The sequence below is a fragment of the Ictidomys tridecemlineatus genome, unplaced genomic scaffold (assembly GCF_052094955.1).
Source record: "Ictidomys tridecemlineatus isolate mIctTri1 unplaced genomic scaffold, mIctTri1.hap1 Scaffold_133, whole genome shotgun sequence".
NCBI classification, from domain to species: Eukaryota; Metazoa; Chordata; class Mammalia; order Rodentia; family Sciuridae; genus Ictidomys; species Ictidomys tridecemlineatus.
The window spans coordinates 93710-115959 of record NW_027521194.1 but is presented as its reverse complement, the minus strand read 5'-3'; the positions used below and the strand labels follow the sequence as shown (position 1 = coordinate 115959).

Here is a 22250-nt window from a genome sequence, read left to right as displayed (position 1 = left end):
AGAAGCTTGTAGTAAACACTTACCTATTTGGCCAAACTGAAAATTGGAACTTTCTTTCACTGGGTCTGGGATAATATTAACATCCTCAGACCCAAAGAATTTCTCATTTTCCCCATTGAATAACGTTCATTATGTTTTCAATCTGCTGGGTACTAGCATGCAGAGATGAATCAGAAATATTCTGTGCCTAAGGGGAACTGACAGCCCAGTGAAAAATATGGCAGCTATCTGTTGCATTGGATTCTGTTCAACTTACCTTGAGGGAAGGGAGAAGTTTTGTAAGGCAGATGGCATGTCTTTTAGTGTCTTTTGCCTATTCCATGGTTGGCTTGTGCCAGGCCATTTTTATGTGTCTAATTTAACTTTCACGAGATCCCTGCAAGGTGAACAATATCATCATCACCTTACAGTGGCGTAAAACCACAGGGAGTGAATTTTAGTTATATGCCTGTTGTCGTATAGCCAGAAAGTGGCAGGACTGGAACACAAATTATTTTCATGTACAGGGCACTTATTTATCAATACATAGAGCCTGTCATGAGTAGTATATTACTTTTTTGGTGTATGTCTTTAGATTTTACATTGCCCTAACTGTGGGAGACAAGCCACTTCATTCGTTCATTCAAAGTCTGAATGTGGACCAATAATCACACATTTTTAATATGGTATGTTGATTTCAGTGGGGGTGGGGCGCAGGGGAGAAGTTTGCTTGAGTTGACTCTAAGACCCTTTCTGTGGGTGATGGAAGACAATATGAATTATGTAGTTTTTTTCGTTCGTGGATTTTATGTTTTTGGTGGGGAAGTTATTAGAGCAGTTTATTGCAAGTAAGACAAAGGCAAGAGAAAATACAGTATACCCTATAGAGGGGCAGGCAGGTAGGCTATGGATGAGAATGCCCATAAGTATTCTTTTTTTGAGTGAGCCTCACTGTTTTCATGTATATAAGAGATGAGGCAAGAGTAGGCCTTAAAGTTTCTAACATTATGCTGTTAAACCAGAAAGGTAAAAATCATACATTTCTGGTTGGCAAGTAGGGAATGAATTAAATTAGCCCAGGAGGTTATCAGTTTTACTAATAAGAAATTTACCTTTTTCATAGTTAACTCTGTAAAACTCAATTGTTTGGTGCTATCGAGAGGGGATTTGGGGTTTACAAAAATTCTTGGCTGTGGTTCAATTTCTTTTAGACTTAATGTTTTACAGAATCTTTGGTTACATTTTTCACATCTTTAATTAAAATGACATAAATGATAACAATTATTATTTGTCTTTATTTTCTAAAGGACCTAAAAAGTCACCCAATCCCATTTTCATTTAACAGATAAGAAAATTAAGGTGCAGAAAATTAAGTGATTTGCTCAAGATCACAAAGCTAGCATTAATATAATTTAATGGTTATTTTTAGCTTATAGCATGACTAGAACATTTGAAAAAAATATTTAGAAATGAAGTTTCTATTAGCAACAATAATATTCATTTGAATTTAAATGATTCTAATGTGGAATATGAGGTTCATTCTCATATTCAAGAGGCACTTTACTTGTCAGAGGATTTTAAATAATAATGATTTAAAGTTAAGAGCCCCATGATTTGATATAGTCTGGAGGTGTCATTCATGCATTTACCACAAATCTTTGTAGAACATTCAATCTGTTGCTTTAGCCAGGGTAGATAAATGAGTATTTTTGGAGACTGAGAAGTACAGTACAAGTCTTGTATAACCTTGTTGAGATGGTCTAGTCAGAATTAAGTCTGTACTGACATTTTTGTTTACTGGAGAGTTTCATGTTTCAACGTTTTGTTCATTCATAGGTTCATGGATTATAGGTAGGGAGACCACAAATGAAATTTGTAACCAAAAAGAAGTTCTTGAAAAGAAATATGTTCATGAACTTAAAGTGGGAATTACTCATTGTATGCTTAAATATTGACTCTTGCATGGACCAAGTAATCTTTGTTCCTTAGGACTGCTTCAGGCCATTGCCCTCTCTAATAACTGAGGCATTGTTGCTCTCGTTTGAGCTTGTTCTATGGAATCTTGGCAATGCATGCATCCTCTTTCTGCATGTAAAAGCATGAGTAAATATTTTTTCTTAGCTTTGATATTTTTGTAGCTTACATTTTATATGAGCCAGACTAATATAATGTAATACCAGGATTACATAATTTAAGACGTCAGGGTTGCTTCCAGGGCTATGAGATAAAGTATTCATTTATCAGGAAGTTTACAAGCTGTATTTGTTGCTCATTCACTACCTGTAGAGAAACACCACAGAGCTGTTTTCCAAATGAGAAAATGGAGTCAAAGAACTTAAGGCCAGAGGGAATGGTTTCCTTAGAACTTAAGATAACATTTATAATTTGTTCAGAATTCAGTCCTAGTAACTATTGATTTTAGTAACATATAGTTTTGAAATTCCAGAAATTTCCAACTACTGTTGTTACACACAAAACTATTTTTGATAAAAATATGATCAATAAAATTTTTTATGTGTGTCTAATTTAACCTTCACGAGATCCTTGCAAGGTGAGTAATATCATCATCACCTCACAATGGAGTAAAACGACAGGGAGTGAATTTTAGTTATTTGCCTGCTGTCATATAGCTGGAAAGTGGCAGGACTGGAACACAAATTATTTTCATGTACAAAGCATTTATTCACCAGTACACAGAGCCTGTCATGAGCAGTATATTACTTTTTTGGTGTTTGTCTTTACCGTTATTAGAAGAAGATACTTTCCATTTTCCTAAAGTCATGACATGGGGAAAGTAGCACCGCCAGTCTGGATGATGAACTGGTCAGCAGGCTGAGGACCTAATCTGTCAGACTGTGGTATGTGTACTTATGTGTTTGCTTGTAAGTGGGGAAGGAGGGGAGGCAAGTAGTGAAGGGGGAATAGAGTAGTAAACACCTTTGAAATATAATAGACTTTAGGATTCACTAGAAGTACTGAGTTCTGTACCTTGGGCTAGATGTCCTAGTAAAAAATTAAGTAGCTATAGGTGGACACAATATCTTTATTTTATATTTGTGTGGTTAAAAAAATTAAGTAGCATACTCTTGTCATTGTCATTTTTCATCCCTCAAATAATAGCTCCATTTTTTAATATTTAAATGTAAGTTTGAAATAGTTCAGACTTAATAGTAGTTAGAATGCTTTTGGATACAACTAATAAAAAACCCAAATCAGAATTTAAACAGGGAAAAGTTATTACATATGTAACCAGGATGTTTTAAGGGGGATTCATTTTTTTCAGGTTGAAGCATGTGTTTTCTCTGTGTTTCTACTGTGCCATCCTAGACGTGAAGGCATGGACCCAGGGGGCTTTCTGGATGGTTACAAGATGGCTGCTATTATGTAGATGTTGGAGCCATCCTCCAGATGTTAGAGTTGAAACACAATATTTAGAAGCCTTGTTTCTTATTTCTTTTTGAAAACAATGACACTTCCTCCTGTGTGTGTTTCTATGTCCCCACCTCCACATCCTACAGATTTTTATTCACATATTATTGACCAAAGTTAATTTTTAACATGTCCCAACTTAACCCGGGTGGGGGAAATAGATCTGCCATAATTAGCTTAGACAAATCAGGATTCTTCAGTTGGGCCTGGAATATATGTTAGCTCTTCCTGAAGCACATGACTAGTCTGAGAATGGTAAATTCTAAAAGTCAAGTTCCATTAAAAGGAAGGACAAGGTCGGGGAAAGAGTGAATTAAGCAATGTGTGTTACTACATTGATGTCTGATGTTCAAGGTCATCTCAGAAGCATTGAAAATGTTTTCATTAGGAACAGTGATTTAAATATAGGAAGATAATAAATATATTTTAGCCTAATATGAAAATTTATTTTCTTTACATATTTCCTACATGTAGTTTAAAGAAATATGAAATAGTACAAGGGTCTAGATATACGGTTCTGTATAATTCATTCTTTTTAATTTTTTTTATTTTTTTTATATGACAGTAGAGTGTATTTTAACACTATACATACATGGTGTATAGCTTATTCTAATTAGGATCCCATTCTTGTGGTTGTAAATGATGTGGAATTATACTGGTCATGTATTCGCATATGAACATAGGAAAGTTATGTTCAGTTCATTGTACTATCTTTCTTATTCTCCTCTCCACTCCCTTCTCTTCATTCTCCTTTATCTAATCCAATTGAACTTCTATTCTTCTCCTCTCCACTTTCCTTCACTGTGTGTTAGCATCCACGTATTAGAGATAACATTCAACCATTGGTTTTTTGGGGGACTGGCTTATTTCACTTAGCACGACATTCTTCAGTTCCAACCATTTACCAGCCAATGCCATAATTTCACTCTTCTTTATGGCTTACTAACATTCCATTTTGTATATATACCACATTTTCTTTATCCATTCATCTGTGGAAAGGTACCTAGGTTGGTTCCATAGCTTAGCTATTTTGAATTGAGCTGATATAAACACTGATGTGGCTATAATTCATTCTTGTAAATAGCTTGCATTTAAAAAATTTTCATGTAATTCCTTAGTCCATTTCATGTTGCTGTAACAGAACACGTGATGCTAGGTAGTGCATAAAGAAAAGAGATTTATTTGGCTCATGATTCTGGTGGTGGAAGGTGGTCCAAACAGCATGGTGCTAGTATTCTGGAAAAGTTCCCTCCCCCACACCCATGGCTATCACAACATGGTCAGGAAGTAGAAAGGAAACCAATGGACTGCGTAGAAGGGCCAATTGCATGGTGTGGCTTTGCTTTCCAATAGCCCAGTTTATCAAGAACTAATTCAGTCCCATGAGGTTTGACCTATTCCAAGACATCATGAATCCATTCATGAGGGTATAAGTAACCCTGTAACCTAGTTACCTTCCATGAGGCCCTACCCCTTAAAAGTTTGACTACTCCAACATCATTTTATTGGATACCAATCTTCCAGCATATGTCCTTTTGAGGGATAAACCATATCCAAAACCATAGCACCCAGAAACAAAGTATATGTATGTCTTCACACATGAACCAAGTTTTGTAAAACATTAAAATAGAGATTCTGAATCCAAGCTTGAAAATGCTCTTTGACATTATGAATTATCTTCCTGGTTCACAGCTAATCTCTAATAAGCTAACAGTGTTAACATGTTTGTTATCACAAACTCTGGTTTACTTTTGGAATTTGACCCATATATTGGTTTTCTTATCATAAGGCCAAATAGTGTGAAGTCAAATGATCTTTCTAAATTTATGGGAATTGGCATTTAATTATTTTTGTTTCTGTGTCAAAAATCCCTGTTCTATTTCAATTGAATGTGGTATTCTGATGTGACTTTTTTTGCCTCTGAACTCAAATTAGGCCAATTGTTCTGAATAATCTCTCTTTCTTTTTCTGCCAAGTTTCTTTCTTTTCTGTCCTCTGAACTCTAACTGCTTTGTTCTCTACAAACTGCCTCTATAGAATTGGAACATGAGGCTGTCTGGGTCAGGGCAAACCAGCTGGGCTTGACAGAAGTTAGGGTTAGATTAGCTTCATTTGACAAGGATCAGTACGTCTGATCCAGTTGCTAAATCTTGGAAGACTAGAATTTTGCATTCTATAAGCACAATTTCATGACATCTTGCCTTTCTTTTGCTCATAAGACATCTTCATCTTAGTTGTATCTATTTCTACAACCTCTCAAATCTGAATAATTGACTTAGATCCATCTAATGGTCAGCTACATACCCCTGTCCCGTAATTCACTTGATCCCCTCTGTCACCCCTTTAATCAAAGCTTTCCTATGCCTGTGGTTCCATTTCTGTGTAACTGGTGTCCAGGTTAGGCATTCTGACATTTTTTTTCTTCATCATTCATTCAGCAAGTATACGAGGTAGGTTCAAGCACTGAGGGGATGAGGGGATGACACACATTTATAAAATAGGATGCAAATCTCTGAAGAACAATGGAAGAGGAGAGGCAAGACTTGGACTCAACTGTAAAGTTACTTATAAAGCAAGGTGGAATGCTGAAGGTAACTGTGGACTTTGCTCTCCCTCATGGGAAGAGCCTCACTCCCGCTGCACTGTGCAGACGTGGCTGTAGCAGAGCTCTTGCTAATGTCTTTTAAACACACTTTCTCCCTGTGTCTCTTCCAGTTCTTCCATTAATGTGGGAAAATCTTCCCTCACCTTTTGTTTATATTGCTGCTAGAAAATGTGGTCAACGAAGAGCAATATTGGTGCTCTGCCTCCCCTACCTGCATTTGGAAATGGAATTATGTGTATTAAAAATACTGTGTCACTGACTTCTAAGGGTCACAAGTGCCTAGTTTCCCCCAGAAACCCAGCACAGGACATCTCTAACTCCTTAATGCTTTAATTGAGAACTTTCCCTGAAGCTTCTATATTTCAGAGAAAAGAAGTTCTTTTAGTGGTGTTCTCCTTGATTGCTTTCCAATATTTCAATGAACTAGTTTTCAATTATTTATCATTATAAAAGTATATTGTTCCAGTGGTGAAGTAAATAACTTCTGTGGGCTACCTGCAATGCCACCATTTATAATATCATGTATTTCATTTGCCATATGACTATAAGTTGTGGCCTTCCACCAAGGAACATACTGTCCCTAAATACTTGATTGTGTATATCCTTCCTGTTTTCAGCTATGACTGCATTTAAAATTATGCCCTCATGCATTGCCAAACTGGTTGGCTTGTCCATGAAAATTGAATCCCATGGAATCCCTGGCATTTTCTGTGGACGTTTCTTCCTGCTCCCATTAAATAGAATTTTTAATGGTTTTTTAGGGCCTTCTGTATAATAACCCTCTTTTCTTTCTTTCTTTCTTCCTTTCTTTCTTTTTTTTTTTTTTTGGTAGTCCTAAGGACTACACCTGGGCTTCATGCCTGCTAGGCAAGTGCTCTACCACTTAGCTGTATCCCCAGCCTTCTTTATTTTTTATTTTGAGATAAGGTCTTATTAAGTTGCCAAGGCTGGGATCCTCCTGCCTCAGCCTTCCAAGTAGCTGGGATTACAGTCATGTATAGTGACACCTGGAGTAATGTCACTCTTCATAGAATTATTTTAAAAAATCACAGTAGCAGAAGGAATCATGTTTCTCAATTTACCTTAGTCTGGAATGACTTTGAGCACCTAGCCTGATATCTATCAATAAATATGTATTAACTATCAACTGTATACAGGGCTTAGTACTAGGTGACACCAAAAAAGATCTAAGAACAGCCTATTCTCACGGAACATATAGTGTGCTTACAATGAAATAAACTAAAACACAATCAAGGAACAGGTCAGTCTTATTGTGAAGTGACAGCAATGATAAAGAAGAAGAGAGAGGAATCAAATATTATACCATTGTTCTGGTATAATCCAAGAGGCGAGCATCTGAGGATTCTTCCCGTTTTTCTCTATGGTATATGTGATATAGCTCATGTGGTAGGAAGTGCTTAGAGGTAGGCCAGCTCTTTAAGGAGATTTCTCAGAGGGACTCCCTGATTTCTAGTGTGTATTCTTTATAATCAGAGGTACTCTGTAATTGGCAATATCTTATTCTCTATGGGGAACAATAAATGATATGTCAGAGTATTTTCTCTTCTCCTTGTTCTGTATTTTTTGATCCGTTTACTTAGAAAAATCTTGAATCTTCAGAGACCTGGGTGCATTTGTGAATTAAAAGAAAACACTGGTACATTTTCAGTAGGTCTTTGGACTCCCAAATCTTTTCCTACACTCTTTCTTTTCCAACATTCAGCCTTGCTTTTTGGTCCTTCAGGTACTTCCTGGTATCAGTGCCATGGCTGAGTTTTCTTTCCTTATAGTCAAAAGGTTTGCTTTCCAACTAGCATCTCTCCTCTTTGTGGCCAGTGTGTCGATTTGACATGGGGTAGTTAAGTATGGGCAGAACGTTGGGGGGGGGGGAATGACGCTGTGGTTTCCAGGAATTCACTCCTACTCTTCTGTTTCACTCTTCTTCTCTCTTTGTATGTTGAAAGTAATATGTGCTTATTAAGAAAAATATGAAAAAGTTACACAGTTTTATTGTCTTCACCTAGGCTATTGCATTGCAGTTGTCATTTTGCTGTGTTTTCTGGACCTTTTTTTTAATTCATGAGTATTTAGTTTTTATAAAATGTATTTGTAGTTATTCTACACACACCCTTCTTTTTTCACTGGTAGGAATCACTTTTCATTTTTGTTTGATAATTTATAATCCTCCTAGTTTTAAAAAAATTAACAGACTGCTGTGTATCTTTGTTTATAAAGTGTTTTAATGTGTAAGCCTCTTTCTGCAAGTAGAGTCTCCTGTGTGTGATTTCTAGGTCACAGGACATGACTTGTTGTTGCATTCTATACTGTTAGGTTTTACATATTGTCATATTTCTTTTCTTTCTTCCTTTTTTTTCAGAGTTCTTTATTTTATAATTTATTTATTTTTTAATGTGGTGCCGAGGATCGAACCCAAAGCCTCACTTGTGCTAGGCAAGGCTCTGCCACTGAGCCACACCCCAACCCACAAGTTGTCATATTTCTTTTTTTTTCTTAAGAGAGAGAGAGAGAGAGAGGGAGGGGAGAGAGAGAGAGAGAATTTTTAAAAAATTTTTTAGTTTTTGGCGGACACAACATCTTTGTATGTGGTGCTGAGGACCGAACCCGAGCCGCACGCATGCCAGGCAAGCACGCTACCTCTTGAGCCACATCACCAGCCCGTCATATTTCTTAATAAATTAATTTTCTTGAAAAAACAGGTTCCATTTCACTTCCAGTCACACGTTTCACTTTCCATTTCACATAGTATAAAGTTTATTGCTCTAATTGGCCTTTTTTCTTTTTAAAAGAGTTATTTTTATTTTAATCAACAATCTTGAGCATTTTATCTGATTTTTCCCCACTATAGATAGTGATGCAAGGAATATTCTCTCATGAATTTTATCTTTGTCCTTTTTTTAAAAAATTTGTTTTTTTAGTTTGTAGTTAGATACAATACCGTTATTTTATTTATTTATCTTTATGTGGTGCTAAGGATCGAACCTAGGACCTCGCACGTGTGAGGTGAGCACTCTACCACTGAGCCATAACCCCAGCCCCTGTCCATGTTTTTATGATTATTGAAAGGGAGATTGCTGGACTGAAGAATATAAACATTCCATGAAACTAATAGCCAAGTTTCTTTTAACTGATACCAATCAACACATTTACCAGCATGTGCAATCTTACTAGTACTAAGAGTAAGCATTTTTAAAAAATATTTATTTTTTAGTTTTAGGTGGACACAGTATTTTTGTTTCACATTTATGTGGTACTGAGGATCGAACCAGTGCCTCATGCATGCTAGGAGAGCACTCTACCATTGAGCCACAACCCTAGCCCCAGAAATAAGTATTTTTTTAATGCAAATTTCAGGGAATGTGAGAAGAAAAAGACCTTGGTGTTTCAATTTACATTGCTTTTATTACTGGGGAGGCTGAACATTTGCTCAAGTTATTTGTTGGTTAATTGCATTTTCTTCAGCTTTGCTTTCAAGGCCCTTTTCACCTTATCTCGCATTATTCAAACTTACAAATATTTATTAAAGCCTGCCAACTACCTTCTCCCATTCCAAACATATACCCACACACTAATCAAGCTAATCTCCCTATTGTTCCTTTGAATGTTAAGCTTTTACTTTGAGTGCTTTTGTTCATGGTTTTTCTGCTCCTAAATGCCTGCCTCTCCCTTCTTCTTAAGCTATGCTGATTTCCATCCTTGGGTTCAGCCCAATGGTCTTCCTAAAACTGGTTTTCTGGAGAACAGACTCTGGGGCTGCAGCTCTGTAGTAGACCATACTGCCTTCTTCAGGCTCTGCCCTAGGAGCAGGCAAAGAAGATGAATGTAGAAATAGGCATGTCTACATTTGATTTCTGGTGTAAGTGACTTAGTCCCCTGAGCCTCCATTTCTTTGTCTCAGCATCCTTATAAAATGTGAATGACAATAGAGTCTGCCTCTGGAATTGTGAGGAGCAAATGTGATAAAGCTAAGAGGGCCTAAGGCTGGTGTAGAGGGCCTAAGGCTGGTGCTTAGTATATAGGAAACTCTCCTTTAGTGCCCATTGTTTTAATTGTCATCTCAGCATTTGTTGTTTTTTTTTGTTCCATAGGACTCTCCTGTACCACCCCAGAGGCTGTGTACTGTCTCTTTCTTGTAAATTAGTTATGTACTCTCAAGTGAACACAAGGTTCTAAAGGGGAGGGATTGCATTTTAAGTCTTTGCATGTCCTAATGCACTATGCTGCTTGAGTATAGTTGGGTAGCTTTGGTAGTGGTGGAAATTAGAGGAAGGCAGTGATGAGGACCTCATTTTCAGCTTTTCATAAGACCTTTACTAGGAGAACTTTCTCCTAGGGCCTTTTAAGAAATGTTAGCTTTTGTTGCTTATTCAGCCAACGGAGTTACTCAGTAGAAAATGTTTAAGAGATCCAGATTATACCACCAGATTTCACTTTTCCATACAGTGTTTCAAAGTGTTGTATTCATTAGTATTTGTGAGAGGGCTTGGGATGTGGCTCAAGCGGTAGCGCGCTCGCCTGGCATGTGTGTGGCCCAGGTTCGATCCTCAGCACCACATACCAACAAAGATGTTGTGTCTGCCGAGAACTAAAAAATAAATATTAAAAAAAATTCTCTCTCTCTCTCTCTCCTCTCTCACTCTCTCTTTAAAAAAAATTGTGATAAACCTATGGTTAATGTAAAGGGGGTCCGGCGGATCATCGGAGGGAGAGACCACACAAGAGACTTACTCCATGCAATTGACAAAAGGAGATTTATTGGGGATCCATTCCAGCGCGCTGGGGCTCTGTGCTCACTCAAGGAGGGAGAGCAGCCCAGAGCCCAGAGCAAAGGTCAAGCAGAGCTTAAGTACACTTTTTGGAGAGGGCGGTGGGCTTTGCATACATCAGAACAAATCATCATGAGGCACGGGGAAATTGAACAACAACTCTGAGACGTGATTGGCAAATCCATTGGCGGGAACAGCTCAGGCAGGGGTGATTGGTCATTCCTAAGCGGGGTACACATTTAAACTGATTGGTTCGGGCCCTGTGACAAACTGCATAGGGCCCTAGGCTAAATGGCTAGTAGGGTGTTGTCTCAACTAACTCAGGAAGCTGGGTGTAACCGAGGAACTCAATAATACCTAATCTTTTACATTTTAATTCAAGCCTTCCAGCTTAGAAACTTTACCCTTTCAGTTAATACCACAAGAAGCCATAAACTAAACCAGATTCTTTCCCCTTTTAACTTTCACATGCCCTGGATTAACAGCAATGTTACTCCCTCATTTACACCTGGTATTTCCTAGCATTCTCAAAAAGCTGAAACAATGATTCATGTTTAGTCACTGTGTAAATGGCTATTTTCATTTATTTAAAATAAAAATAACAAAAAATATCCCAGGTAAAGATCTCGTATTTTAACTAGTGACAGATGCTCTGATCAGTATTTCTACTTAAGTCAGGCATTTTTTACATACACCTCAAGCCTTGCAATTAAGCTTTATGCCTTTCCAAGCATAACAGTTAACCAATAAACCAAAATATCAGCCTGGTCTGGCTTAGCTCAGTGGTCTTTTGATTTCTTCCAGTCTGTTTGATGTGGAGGCTTATTGAGATTTATCTACTGAGCTGTTCATAGTTTGTAGGGCTGGGAGCATTGACTATATTATATAAGATTCCATTAGTGACAGAAGAGTGTGGACAGTCTCTGCAGTGTAGATAGTCTAGCCAGTTGTACTGGTCATGATTTTGTTGAAATTTTTAAGACTGTTGTCGAGCTTTTTATTAAATACTCAATGGTTTTTCTTATTTCCCAGTTTATACTCCAAGCCTCAAAGCAGATGTGCTTTGATTGGTTCAATTTTGTAGAAAGTTTCTTAACTTTCAGTATGCAGATTTAAAAACTTTTCCAGTTATTTGGACTAGTTATCATCAAGGGAAGTAAAAATAGAAATATATAGTAATCAATCATAAATATTGCTAGATGGGGAGGTAAACATCATTCCATTATATTGTTCAAGGTGGAAACAGCATTGGCGTATCCAACTTTATAACAAAGCCTGCAGAGGGCTTTTTTTTTTTATACTTATGTATTCCTAATAGGAATGTTCAATATGGAAAGTATTATTGTCCTCATTCTAGATGACACACTTGGAGTTTAGATGATTAATTTGCTACATGCCTCATACCTAGTGTGAAGCAGAGCTGGTGTTTGAATTCAAATGTGACTCCTAACCCAGTTAATTTTCCATTACATCAAAGTTTTTTTTGTTCAATAATATATAGTATTTCTAAAAGTAACAAGAGTTTTGCCAAGCAGTTTTCCAGTGGTTTAATCATGTCCTCTTTCCTGAGAAGTTGAGTAGAATTACTCATGTATACCCTGCAGGAGATAAAAAAAAAAGTGTCATATTAGAGGAATAATGAAACTTATCCATTTTTTTCTCCTTTAGTTGCTTCATGTACAGAATTGGGAAACTACCTGTAGGGCTTTTGTTTGATTGAGTAAGTTAGGAGTTGGCATGAGCAAATGCATGTTAGCATTCATTTGCTCATGTAGGTTTATTGACGTACTCCTGTGTACCAACAATGTGCTAAGCATTAAAAGGCACATAAGTGGAAAATCTTTGCTCTTAAGCATCTCAGAATCCAGCAGAGTAGATATGTTCCAAACTACATGACCATAGTATGGTATAGAGATGGCAAGAAGAAATTTAAAAGCTTGAAATGGAGATAAATGGTATCTCTCAGACAGGCTTCCTATAAGAGTCAGGGTCTGAGCTTGAAAGATGAGTAGAGATTAGCTAGATGAAGAAAAACTGTGTGGAGAAAGGGAGCCAGGAGAACAGGTGTGGCATAGATGGGTTGGTGTGAATGTGTATCTTCAACCCAGGCTTTCTTGAGCACTTTAATGTGATACTCATTTAAAATATTGAGTCATGGAATTCTTCTTGTGGGATATTTTGCAAAGAACTGTGTTTTAAAGAACCCATTTTGGAAAACTGGATGGACCAAGTGGTGAGAAAAGAAAGTTGTGCTTTGGGGAAAATTGAGGCAGGCAAGGAGGATGGAGAGGGATATTGATTACAAGAGAGAGTATAATAGTAGATTTGATAGGACTTGATGGAAAATGAGGGGACCAGGGAAGAGGAAAGATAGTGGAGTTTTGGCTTGGATAGTTTCTGGGACCATTTGTAAAGGTGAAGATTTAGAAAGAACAGATTGTTGAGGGAAGATTTCAAGTTCAGTTTTGCAACTATGTTTTGAGATGCTGAGGCATGTGGAGTGGGTCATATCCATTTGGCAGTTAGATATGTGAGTGGAGTTTGGGCTAGATGAAGGAGTCATCTGTGTGGAGATGATATACCGTACCAGGAGTGAATGAGATCACCAGTGGGGTGAGGATAGATGCCAGGAGACATCAGTAAGTAAGTGATGTGTGCAGGAAGAAGATCTGTCAGCTCACAAGCATTTCAATAATCTAAAATTGTTTGGGATATACTTTTCTGTTTCAAGATCCATCAGTTGTGTTTTATTTTGTTACAGAGTGCCTGAATCCACCCATGAAGGAAGTCTATTCTGTGGATTTGCCCTCTCAAGATTCAGGGTAGTCGTGGAGGAGGTTCTTCACCCACACCCTAAGCTCGCCAAGGAGCACAGTGTGATTCCCACCCAGCCCTTCTGAATTCAGTGGGAAAGGTGGAAACATCTTGCATTGTTAAGTTTTTGAGTGTTGGGTTCCTTAAATGTAACTGGAGAAATAATGAAAGAGAAGTAAGTATTCCACTGGATTAAATGAATTCAATGGATTTTAATTTTCTCGATAAACTGTTATTAAGAAATTGTTTTGGAGATTTACTCCCTGAGTAGGATTAGCTAACCTACATTTTTCATTTGGATAAGTAGTTCTTTAATTAGAAAGCAAGATTGGAGTAATAGTTTCTCCTTGCTTTAAATAGTGTAGAGAAGATATGTGAAACTGCCAAATGAAGGTTTTCCTCCTCACAGTGGTGTGAAGCAGGGAAAACAAGAGGAAGTTATAATGTTAGGGGAAAGGGTTCTCTTCATCCAGTGTACCTGCTTTTATCTTCAATTCTGGAAGTCTCGATGGAAGGGTTTTTTACCCCCTTATTCTTGTCATGCTAAGAGTTGCATATTTTCTGGCAAAACGTTCATTACTGGCTAGGTGTGCACAAGAAATCCTTTGCCAGAGAATTAAGCAAGCAGAAGTGTGTCAAAACAAATATTCTAGTTTGAAAATATAGTCCTGCAGGAGGGGCGGGGATGTGTGGGTAGTGGAGGAGGCCAGGGCATGTTCTAAGATTGAGTATTTATTTCATAAGAATTCTGTGTTCTGAAGGACTGTTGTTTGTAGGAACTCTGGAGGAATCAGGATTGTGCTGCATTAAATGTACTGATGAGCACGGATAGTTTTTCTGGGATTTGGGGTTTGCTCTTGTGTTTAGTGTGCAGCTCATATGATGACAGCCTTTACTATGAGCGAAACATTTTGATAACAAATAGCCTTTTAAATTTAATTCAAGAGGCATTTAACAAAACTTTTGTTTACATGGAAAAACTCTGAGGCTTGAGAATATTAAACACACATAAACAAACATGCACATAAACACCAGTCCACTTCATAAGCATTTATTTGGCTAGGAAATGCCAAATTTATGTAACTCCAATCTTAAAAGTATTTGTTGATTGATTCTAAAAAGCAAAACCTTGTTTTCCCTTCTAACTTTTCCATCTACCTTTTCCTTGTTACTTTAAAAAAATCATCATATAAATGAATAAGAGCATAGACTGGGTAAATAGAAGTTTTGTATACTTCCTTGCTATATAGTTGCTCAAAACAACTACTAGAGAAGTCACTTTTCAAATTGGAGAAACATTTTTTTAAGTTAGATGACATTTTCTTTTTTTTTGTCAGTACCCACTGGGATGGGTGTGGGCGCTAACCATGTTAAGTAAGTTTCAAGATAAAAGTTATTGCTTGCAGAAATGGACTTGAGTTCTTCTACAGGATTTCCTGACTGTATATTTACCTGCAGCTGACATTATTTTCTGAGAGAATTTTTAAAATAAAATATACTGCCTTGTAATATTGCAATAAGTGATCACACATGATAGAATGTATAGATAAAAATAAGCCCTCAAAATAATATTAATAAAATACAGACCCTTCATTCTTTTCTCCTTTTGGCAGATTTTAGGCCTGTTGCCATAAGCAGTTCAAGGAACACATGCTTGCATCCAGAGCACTGGGAGGAAGTCTGCCTGCACTTTGATTCCCTGATTTGATACACGTTAGTTACTGGAAGAAAGATGAATTAATGTAAATTTCTTTAGTTTTAGTAACTCAGAAGAGTAAAAAATTGTTGAGGGCTTGAAAAGATCATGGTGCACCATTGGAATTTGACTTTAGTAAATGTAACATTTGTTTTCTAAAGAATTATAACAACATACTTAAATTCCAGAACAGTAAGCAAAATAGCTTAAGTTCACTGACTTGAAAAAACATTCTTTTATACTGCACGGTTCTAAAATAAATACTTAAACAGAGAACAAGCCATTCTATCTTGGATTTCATTTTCCTTCAGATAGAACAGCTAGAACAAACATTCTTGCTAGTTAACATTGCCTGTGTTTTTATGAAGTTAATAACTGACCTGTCAATCACGCCCTATATAAATACGGTAGTTTAATGTTTTCTGCTTTAGAAGCACTTTTATTTACAAGAGCTGCCAGCCAAGATTTCCAAAGGACTCCATGGGCTGTTTGCTTTGATTTGTTTTGAGGGCTGGTCTCTTTATACCTGTTGGTTTGCTCTTTATGATACCTTTGTGTAATCAGGTATGGGGAGAGCAGATGTGCAGAATAAACACATCTTAAGGAAACCAAAGCTCAAGAAAAATCATGTAATTATGAACCAACAGCTCTAGAAAAGAGAGAGAGAATATTTTCTTAAATCAACTTAGTTGCTATTATGAGAAGAGAACAGATGTCATGATATTCACCCCAGAGAAGCCTCAGCTTTTCTTTTAAATCTCAGCTTCTAATGGATGGAGGTTATGTGTGTCCCTTACCCCTTAAATTTGTAACTTGCCGAGATGTTGCAGCTCTTCTCAGTTGTCTTTTACCTTTGACCTTTTTTCATTTCCCTAGGAAATGTTTACCACATGTCTCTATCCAAATAATCATTGCTCAGTGGGAATCATTACCTTTGCATTTTGAACTGGAAATGCCTTTTAATAAGGGAGATTTCAAAACAGGAGAGCTTTGGATTAGTTGTTTTAAGATTTTGATTTTTGACTTCCCCAGCACTTGAGGGTATTGAATGCTTGATTCAATTTTTTTTAATCCTTCAGAATGCCATACATATTAGTCAGTGAATGAAAGAATGATGGAAATAAAGAGAAAACAGAGTTCTTGGTTCCAGAATAACCTATTCACCTTTCAATTAATTGTAGCCCTAACAATTCCTATGCATTATATTCACATATTACTTTTCTTTAGGAATCTGAATGTTTGGACATGTTAATTTGATTATTTTAGTTTGATTAAAACAGTTTCCCTTACTTTTTTTTTTAAACTAGGAATTTTATCATCACTTAACTGAGCTTTAGGAGGAAACGAGATTTCCAGGCATTCAGAGCTCCACTACTTTGGGAGGTTCTCTTTATGCATTTTGTGTTGATTTCGCTGACATTTTTTGGTCAGCACTTTTATCCTTTTGTAATATTGTCATCAATTTTAGATTTACTGTGGAAGTAAAAAGCAGGTTTTTTATTAATCAGTTTTCTCCTTTCTTGCTCAGAAAACTTTCAAACTCTAGTCTTTTAACAGTTATTGCATTTTATTTTGTTTCTAGTTTATATTTTTTAAATACTGGTATCTCTAGGATAACAAAGTATAAAATGCAGCCCCAAATACCCTTGGTTCAGCAGCTTTCCTCAGATAATCACTTGCCAGAGTCAAAGTATTTGGTGAATGTAGAGGTATGTTAAAGCCAGGTTTTATTTATTTTTTTTTAAGAGAGAGTGAGAGAGGAGAGAGAGAGAGATAGAGAGAGAATTTTTAATATTTATTCTTTTTAGTTCTTGGCGGACACAACATCTTTGTTGGTATGTGGTGCTGAGGATCAAACCCGGGCCGCACGCATGCCAGGCGAGTGCACTACCACTTGAGCCACATCCCCAGCCCCTTAAAGCCAGGTTTTAAACTCTTGTTTCCTCTGCAAAGCCTTTGGGGTCAAAGGTGGGAAAGCTCTGAGGTTTCCTGGAGCCAGTGCACAGGGGCGCAGTCTTAGTTGTGCTGCCTGCATTGAGGCAGAAGGGTATATAAAACTTTAAAGGGTATAAAACTGCCAAAATTATGGTTTAGCATCTTTGGGCCTTTGGTTGCAGAGCCCTTTGTCAGAAATGGTTGTTGTAGGACAGTCAGAGATCAGGCCAGAGAAGCAAATTAGGAGTAAACTAGGGCAGGCCATGCTACAGACAACAGGGAAGAAACTGCCTCTACAATGCACCCAGGGACGCTCCTGAAGTCGCATGGGTCCACTTAGTTGGCAGATTAGCTGAGAGTCCCCTCCAGTGTTTTCCTTTTGCATTTATCCAAGGTTCAAACCTATAATTAAATTTTCTGAACAAAGACCCTATTAACCCACACCATCCAGACTGATGACTAACAGCTCTTCCTTCTAGATACATAAAGAAACCTGTAATGCTTAAAGGAAAATAAAGACCCTAGTCAGGTTTGTGGGGGAGGGTGAAGTGATGGAGTAGATGTAGGAGGATTAGATTTGCCTTTCAGAAGTCATTTTTTAGTGCTGTTTAAAATGGATCTTTCAGTAGTTATAGCTCTTATTCAGATATGTATGATTTACTGCATGATCTAAAACTTAGTCACAGTGATATGATTTTATTTAAATATCTATGAAAATATGTTGGTTTTTCAACTTTTAACACATTAAAAAAATTTGCTCTACTTCTTTTGTGTGGACAGTGTAGACTTACATGAAACTGTTTAGGGAAGACCCAAACACAGTTCATTGTGATACTTCTGGGCCACATCATCAAGTGTCTTACCAGTAATTGGAAATAATTCATTAGTTTTGAGTTTGAGGTCTCCACAGTCTGGCCTGCTCTACACCAGAGCCTTTTGCTGTAGCCTTCCCCACCATGGCTGCCTTACACATCTCTGCCTTAGCAGTGTGTCAGTCTCTTCCTTCTCCACACATTCTCTTCTTCCTCCTTCAGCCTCGCATGGCCCAGGGAGAGGTGATTCCCATCTGTCCTTCAAGACTGAAGGGCACCTAGAACAGTGTAGGGCTCTTCTCTGCTTTTCTCAGTCTCCAAACATCCTGGTGAGTCCCACTCCTTGTGAAACCAGCCTTGCTGAGCATCCCTCTTTGGGCTCTCCCCAATTGATTTGGCCTCCAGAGCAACAATCTACTACTTCTCTGGCTCTTAGAATGCCAGCCTTTCAATCTGGTTTGCATTTTTTTTTGTTTTTCCATTCATTTCTGTCTTATTTTTTAAACTTGATTTAAAGTTCCTTAAGGCCTAGAATTATGTCTTTCTTATATGTGTGACTATGCTTCAGAGCACTTAGTACATAATACTGGCTTGTCAGTTGGTTGATGGATTGGTGCGTGTCTCAGTCCCAAGGCTTGATGTATTTGCTGTCTGTAAAGATAGTGAGCTATTTTCAGAACCACGGGTACCTTTGTACCAGGTTTATTTTTTGGCTTTGAACTTGGTAGTGGAGATGTTAGTCCCCAGTTCTGCCCAGAAAATCTGTTTTCCAAATTTTTGCATGAACAGAATGGTGTTACAGTCACATCCTGGAGCAGTTTCACCTGGGCACTGCCAACTCTTACTTATGCTGACTGGCTGACCTGTGTTGAGTGTTCCTCAGATCTTATTTCAGCTTTCTGGGTTATTTTTATTTTTAATTAAAGGAAAGCTTATTTCTAAGACTTTCTTGGACCAAAGGCAAGTGAATATTCATTAAATGTTTACTTTCTTGACTTTAATTTACTTCAGCAGGTGATAACTTAGGTAGGATTAGGCCTTGACAGTGATATGACAGGGTCCTTGTTCATGGTAGTTATTGACTTTTCCAGTATTAACCTTTTATATATAGCACGAAGCCAGCATTCTGGTGTCCAAACCATATAAGGAACTGGCTTTCTTTTAATTTTGTGTTTTGAGTTTGAGGAAGATGCACAGTATGCCAAGTTGGGACTTTCGAGACTTCAGTGCTTAACTCATTTGATCTGAAAATTACTGGTAAAATTATGACTTTTGCCAACTGTAAAACCAAGTCTAAGTAGTGAATGGCCTGGTATGACTAACACAACATGCTTTAGGCCTCTGAAAGCTTAGACAGATTCTGAGAAGAGGTTTTCATAGGCAGTAGACAATAATTCACATTCACATAGCATCTTTTCACACTGCTGTATTTATTCATTCAGTAAGTATTTTTTGAGCACTGGCTAGGAGCGAGGCATTGTCCTAGGTTCCTGGGATATAATGATGAGCAATCACCAAATATTCTACTTCTTTGCTATTATTTTGACGTTAATTTCTAGTCTGCTTCCTCTTACTAGAATGTCATCAGCTCCACGGGGAGGAGTTCTTTGTCTTATTCCCTGTTGTATCTCAAGCACCAAGGGCCGGGTCTGACAGAGCAGAAGCTCAGTATTTGTCAAATGTATGAATGAAGGTCTTCAAGGAAGGATTTAAGTGTTGCCATGAGAGCATGTGGGAATGTATGTTAGAGCACATGGGAATGGTCTGGGGCATCAAGGAAAACACCCAGAGAAAGAAGTAGATAATGGCAGAGAGGAAGGCCAGGAAATGTTTGCCTGGGAGAGAGTGAAGTTGGGGGTGACCGCTTCTGTGTAAAAGCCTGGGGATGAAGTGTGCACAATGCAAGGAGGGACAGCCCGAGGTGAACAGAGGACCTTGTTAGCCAGCTGAGAGCAAAGAAAGTATTTCAAAGCACAGGTATAACAGGATTAGCTTTGTTTAGTATAATAATTTTGACGGCTGCATGGATGATACACTGTAGCTGGATGAGAAGTAAAAGTTGAAGACTGGGGACATCCATTTGTTTACTTGGATGGTTTTGTTAGAACAGTATTGAGTAAGATACCCAGATTTTGAAATTTTGTGCATCAGTATTTTTTTTTTAATTTTGAAGATCAACATAGAGAATCTTTTTTCTTTTTGCTTCTCAGACTTAATACTTTCAATTGTCATAACTTCAGTTTCATTGATCTTTCTTCCTCCTATTCAAATATGTCTTTGAATCCCTGTAATGTATTTTTCATTTTGGTTACTATAACTTAGTTAATATTTCCATTTTGTTAGTGTATCATTTTCTTGTCTTTGCTCATGTCTTCCTTTAATTCTTGGAGCATCTTTTTATTTTTTGAGCCACATTCCCAGTCCTTTTAACATTTTTTTAAATTTATTTATTTTCATTAGGTATATATGACAGCAGAATGCATTTTGATTGTATAGAATGCATTGTACACAATTGCAGCACAACTTTCAGTTTTTTGATTGTACATGATATATTATCACATCATATATATGTTTTATATATATATATATATATATATATATATATTCACATCATATATATACATATATATACATGATGTATTGTCACATGTCCCTAGGATAATAAAGTCCATCCCATTCTATCATCTTTCCCACCCCCATATTTCCTTCCCACCCTCCCTTCCCTTCTCTTTACCCAAAGTTTCTCCATTTTTTACATACCCCCATATGGATCAGCATCCACTTATCAGAGAGTAGATTTAGCCTTTGATTTTTTGAGGATTGGCTTAATTCGCTTAGCAGGATAAACTGATTCTTTGAGCATCTTTTTAATTTTTTTTTTGTAGTTGTAGATGGATAGAATGCCTTTATTTATTTTTATGTGGTGCTTAGGATCGAAGCCAGTGCCTCACACATGCTAGGCACGTAGTCTGCCTGTGAGCTACAGTTCCAGCCCTTCTTTGAGTATCTTTAAGTCAGTTGTTTTAAGGTTTTTCTAGCAAACCCACCATCTATATGGTCTTTCTCAGGGAAAGTTTCTGTTGTGATGATGTTGTTTTCCTTTGAATGGGCCACACTCTCCTGTTTCTTGGGATTTTTCTTTTTTTTAAAATCTGGACATTTAAATCTAATAATGTAGCTCTAGAAATCAGATTCTGTCTTTTCTCCAGAATGTGTTGATTTTTTTTTTTATTGTTGCTGTGCTGGAGATTAGCCTGAAGTATAAGTTTAAGTTCTTTTCAGTTCTTTTTCAACCTGCACCTTTTATTGGATGTGTGTGGTGACTTTTTAAATTTCCTTGTATATGTAGTTGCTTTTTTAAAAATGTCTGACTTTCAATAGGGTAAGAAGTAAAAAATGAATGGGTAGAAAAAATGAATGGGTAGGTTAATAAAAGAAAGAAAAAGGTCTCTGGCTCATTAAATCTCCTAGATTTTTCTTCAATCAGAGGAGGAGGAACTTGGGGGAGGATTACAACAATGGCTGCCTGCCCATGGGTTTGTGTCTCTAAAATCAGAGTTGTATCTGTCAGTAATCAGTATGTAGATCCTCAATTTTTGGACAGAGTTCTTCTTGTCCTATAAATTTGTGCAGGCTCTCCCAGAGAAGATCTGTAGTTACCTGTCATGAGACTGGTGCATAGGCAGGTGCTACAATGCTGTGAACTGAAATTGGCCAAAATTTACTACTCTCCAAATCTTAAGGTTGACTCCAGAGTTTCAAAATACTTACATTTGATACATTCTGCCAGTGCATTTGTTGTCTGAGGAAACAAGTTCCTGGTGTTTCTTACTTAGCTATCTTCCCAGAATCCTCTCTTCATTTTTTTAAAGAGTTTTATTTTTTATTTTTTTTATTATTTCATTTTTATTTTTAACTATTGGGATTATATTTGAGTAAAGTAGTCTATTGCTTTAAAGCTTTAGAAAACAACAGCCTTGGACTAAACTAGTATGTTCATTCTTGTGCTTAACTCTTGTCTGAGCAGTTGTGACAGGCAGAGTAATGGCCCCTAAAGAGACCAAGTCTAAATTCCTGGAACCTGTAAACGTTACCTTGTACGGAATAGATGGAGTGGGGTGTTTGTTAATGTAACTAACTTAAGGGCCTTGAGATAGGGTGATGTATTAGTCTATTTTTTTTTGTTACTACAAAGA

The 22250-nt window shown here is 37.2% G+C and overlaps 1 protein-coding gene across 15 annotated transcripts in view; it reads left to right on the top strand.

The window, feature by feature from the left end:
* The window catches only part of LOC144372581 (transport and Golgi organization protein 1 homolog), a 140856-nt gene that overhangs the window by 27171 nt on the left and 91435 nt on the right, over positions 1 to 22250 (top strand). For 8 of the 15 annotated variants that reach the window (XR_013432548.1, XM_078035930.1, XM_078035919.1 and 5 more), the window contains exon 2: positions 13559 to 13786. The exons of 6 other annotated variants lie outside the window; for them this stretch is intronic. The gene's annotated coding sequence lies outside the window, so the exon portion shown is untranslated. Of the gene's footprint in view, positions 1 to 13558; positions 13787 to 15224; positions 15354 to 22250 lie in introns of all 15 variants that reach the window. One more of the 15 variants, XM_078035921.1, reaches the window with a different exon arrangement.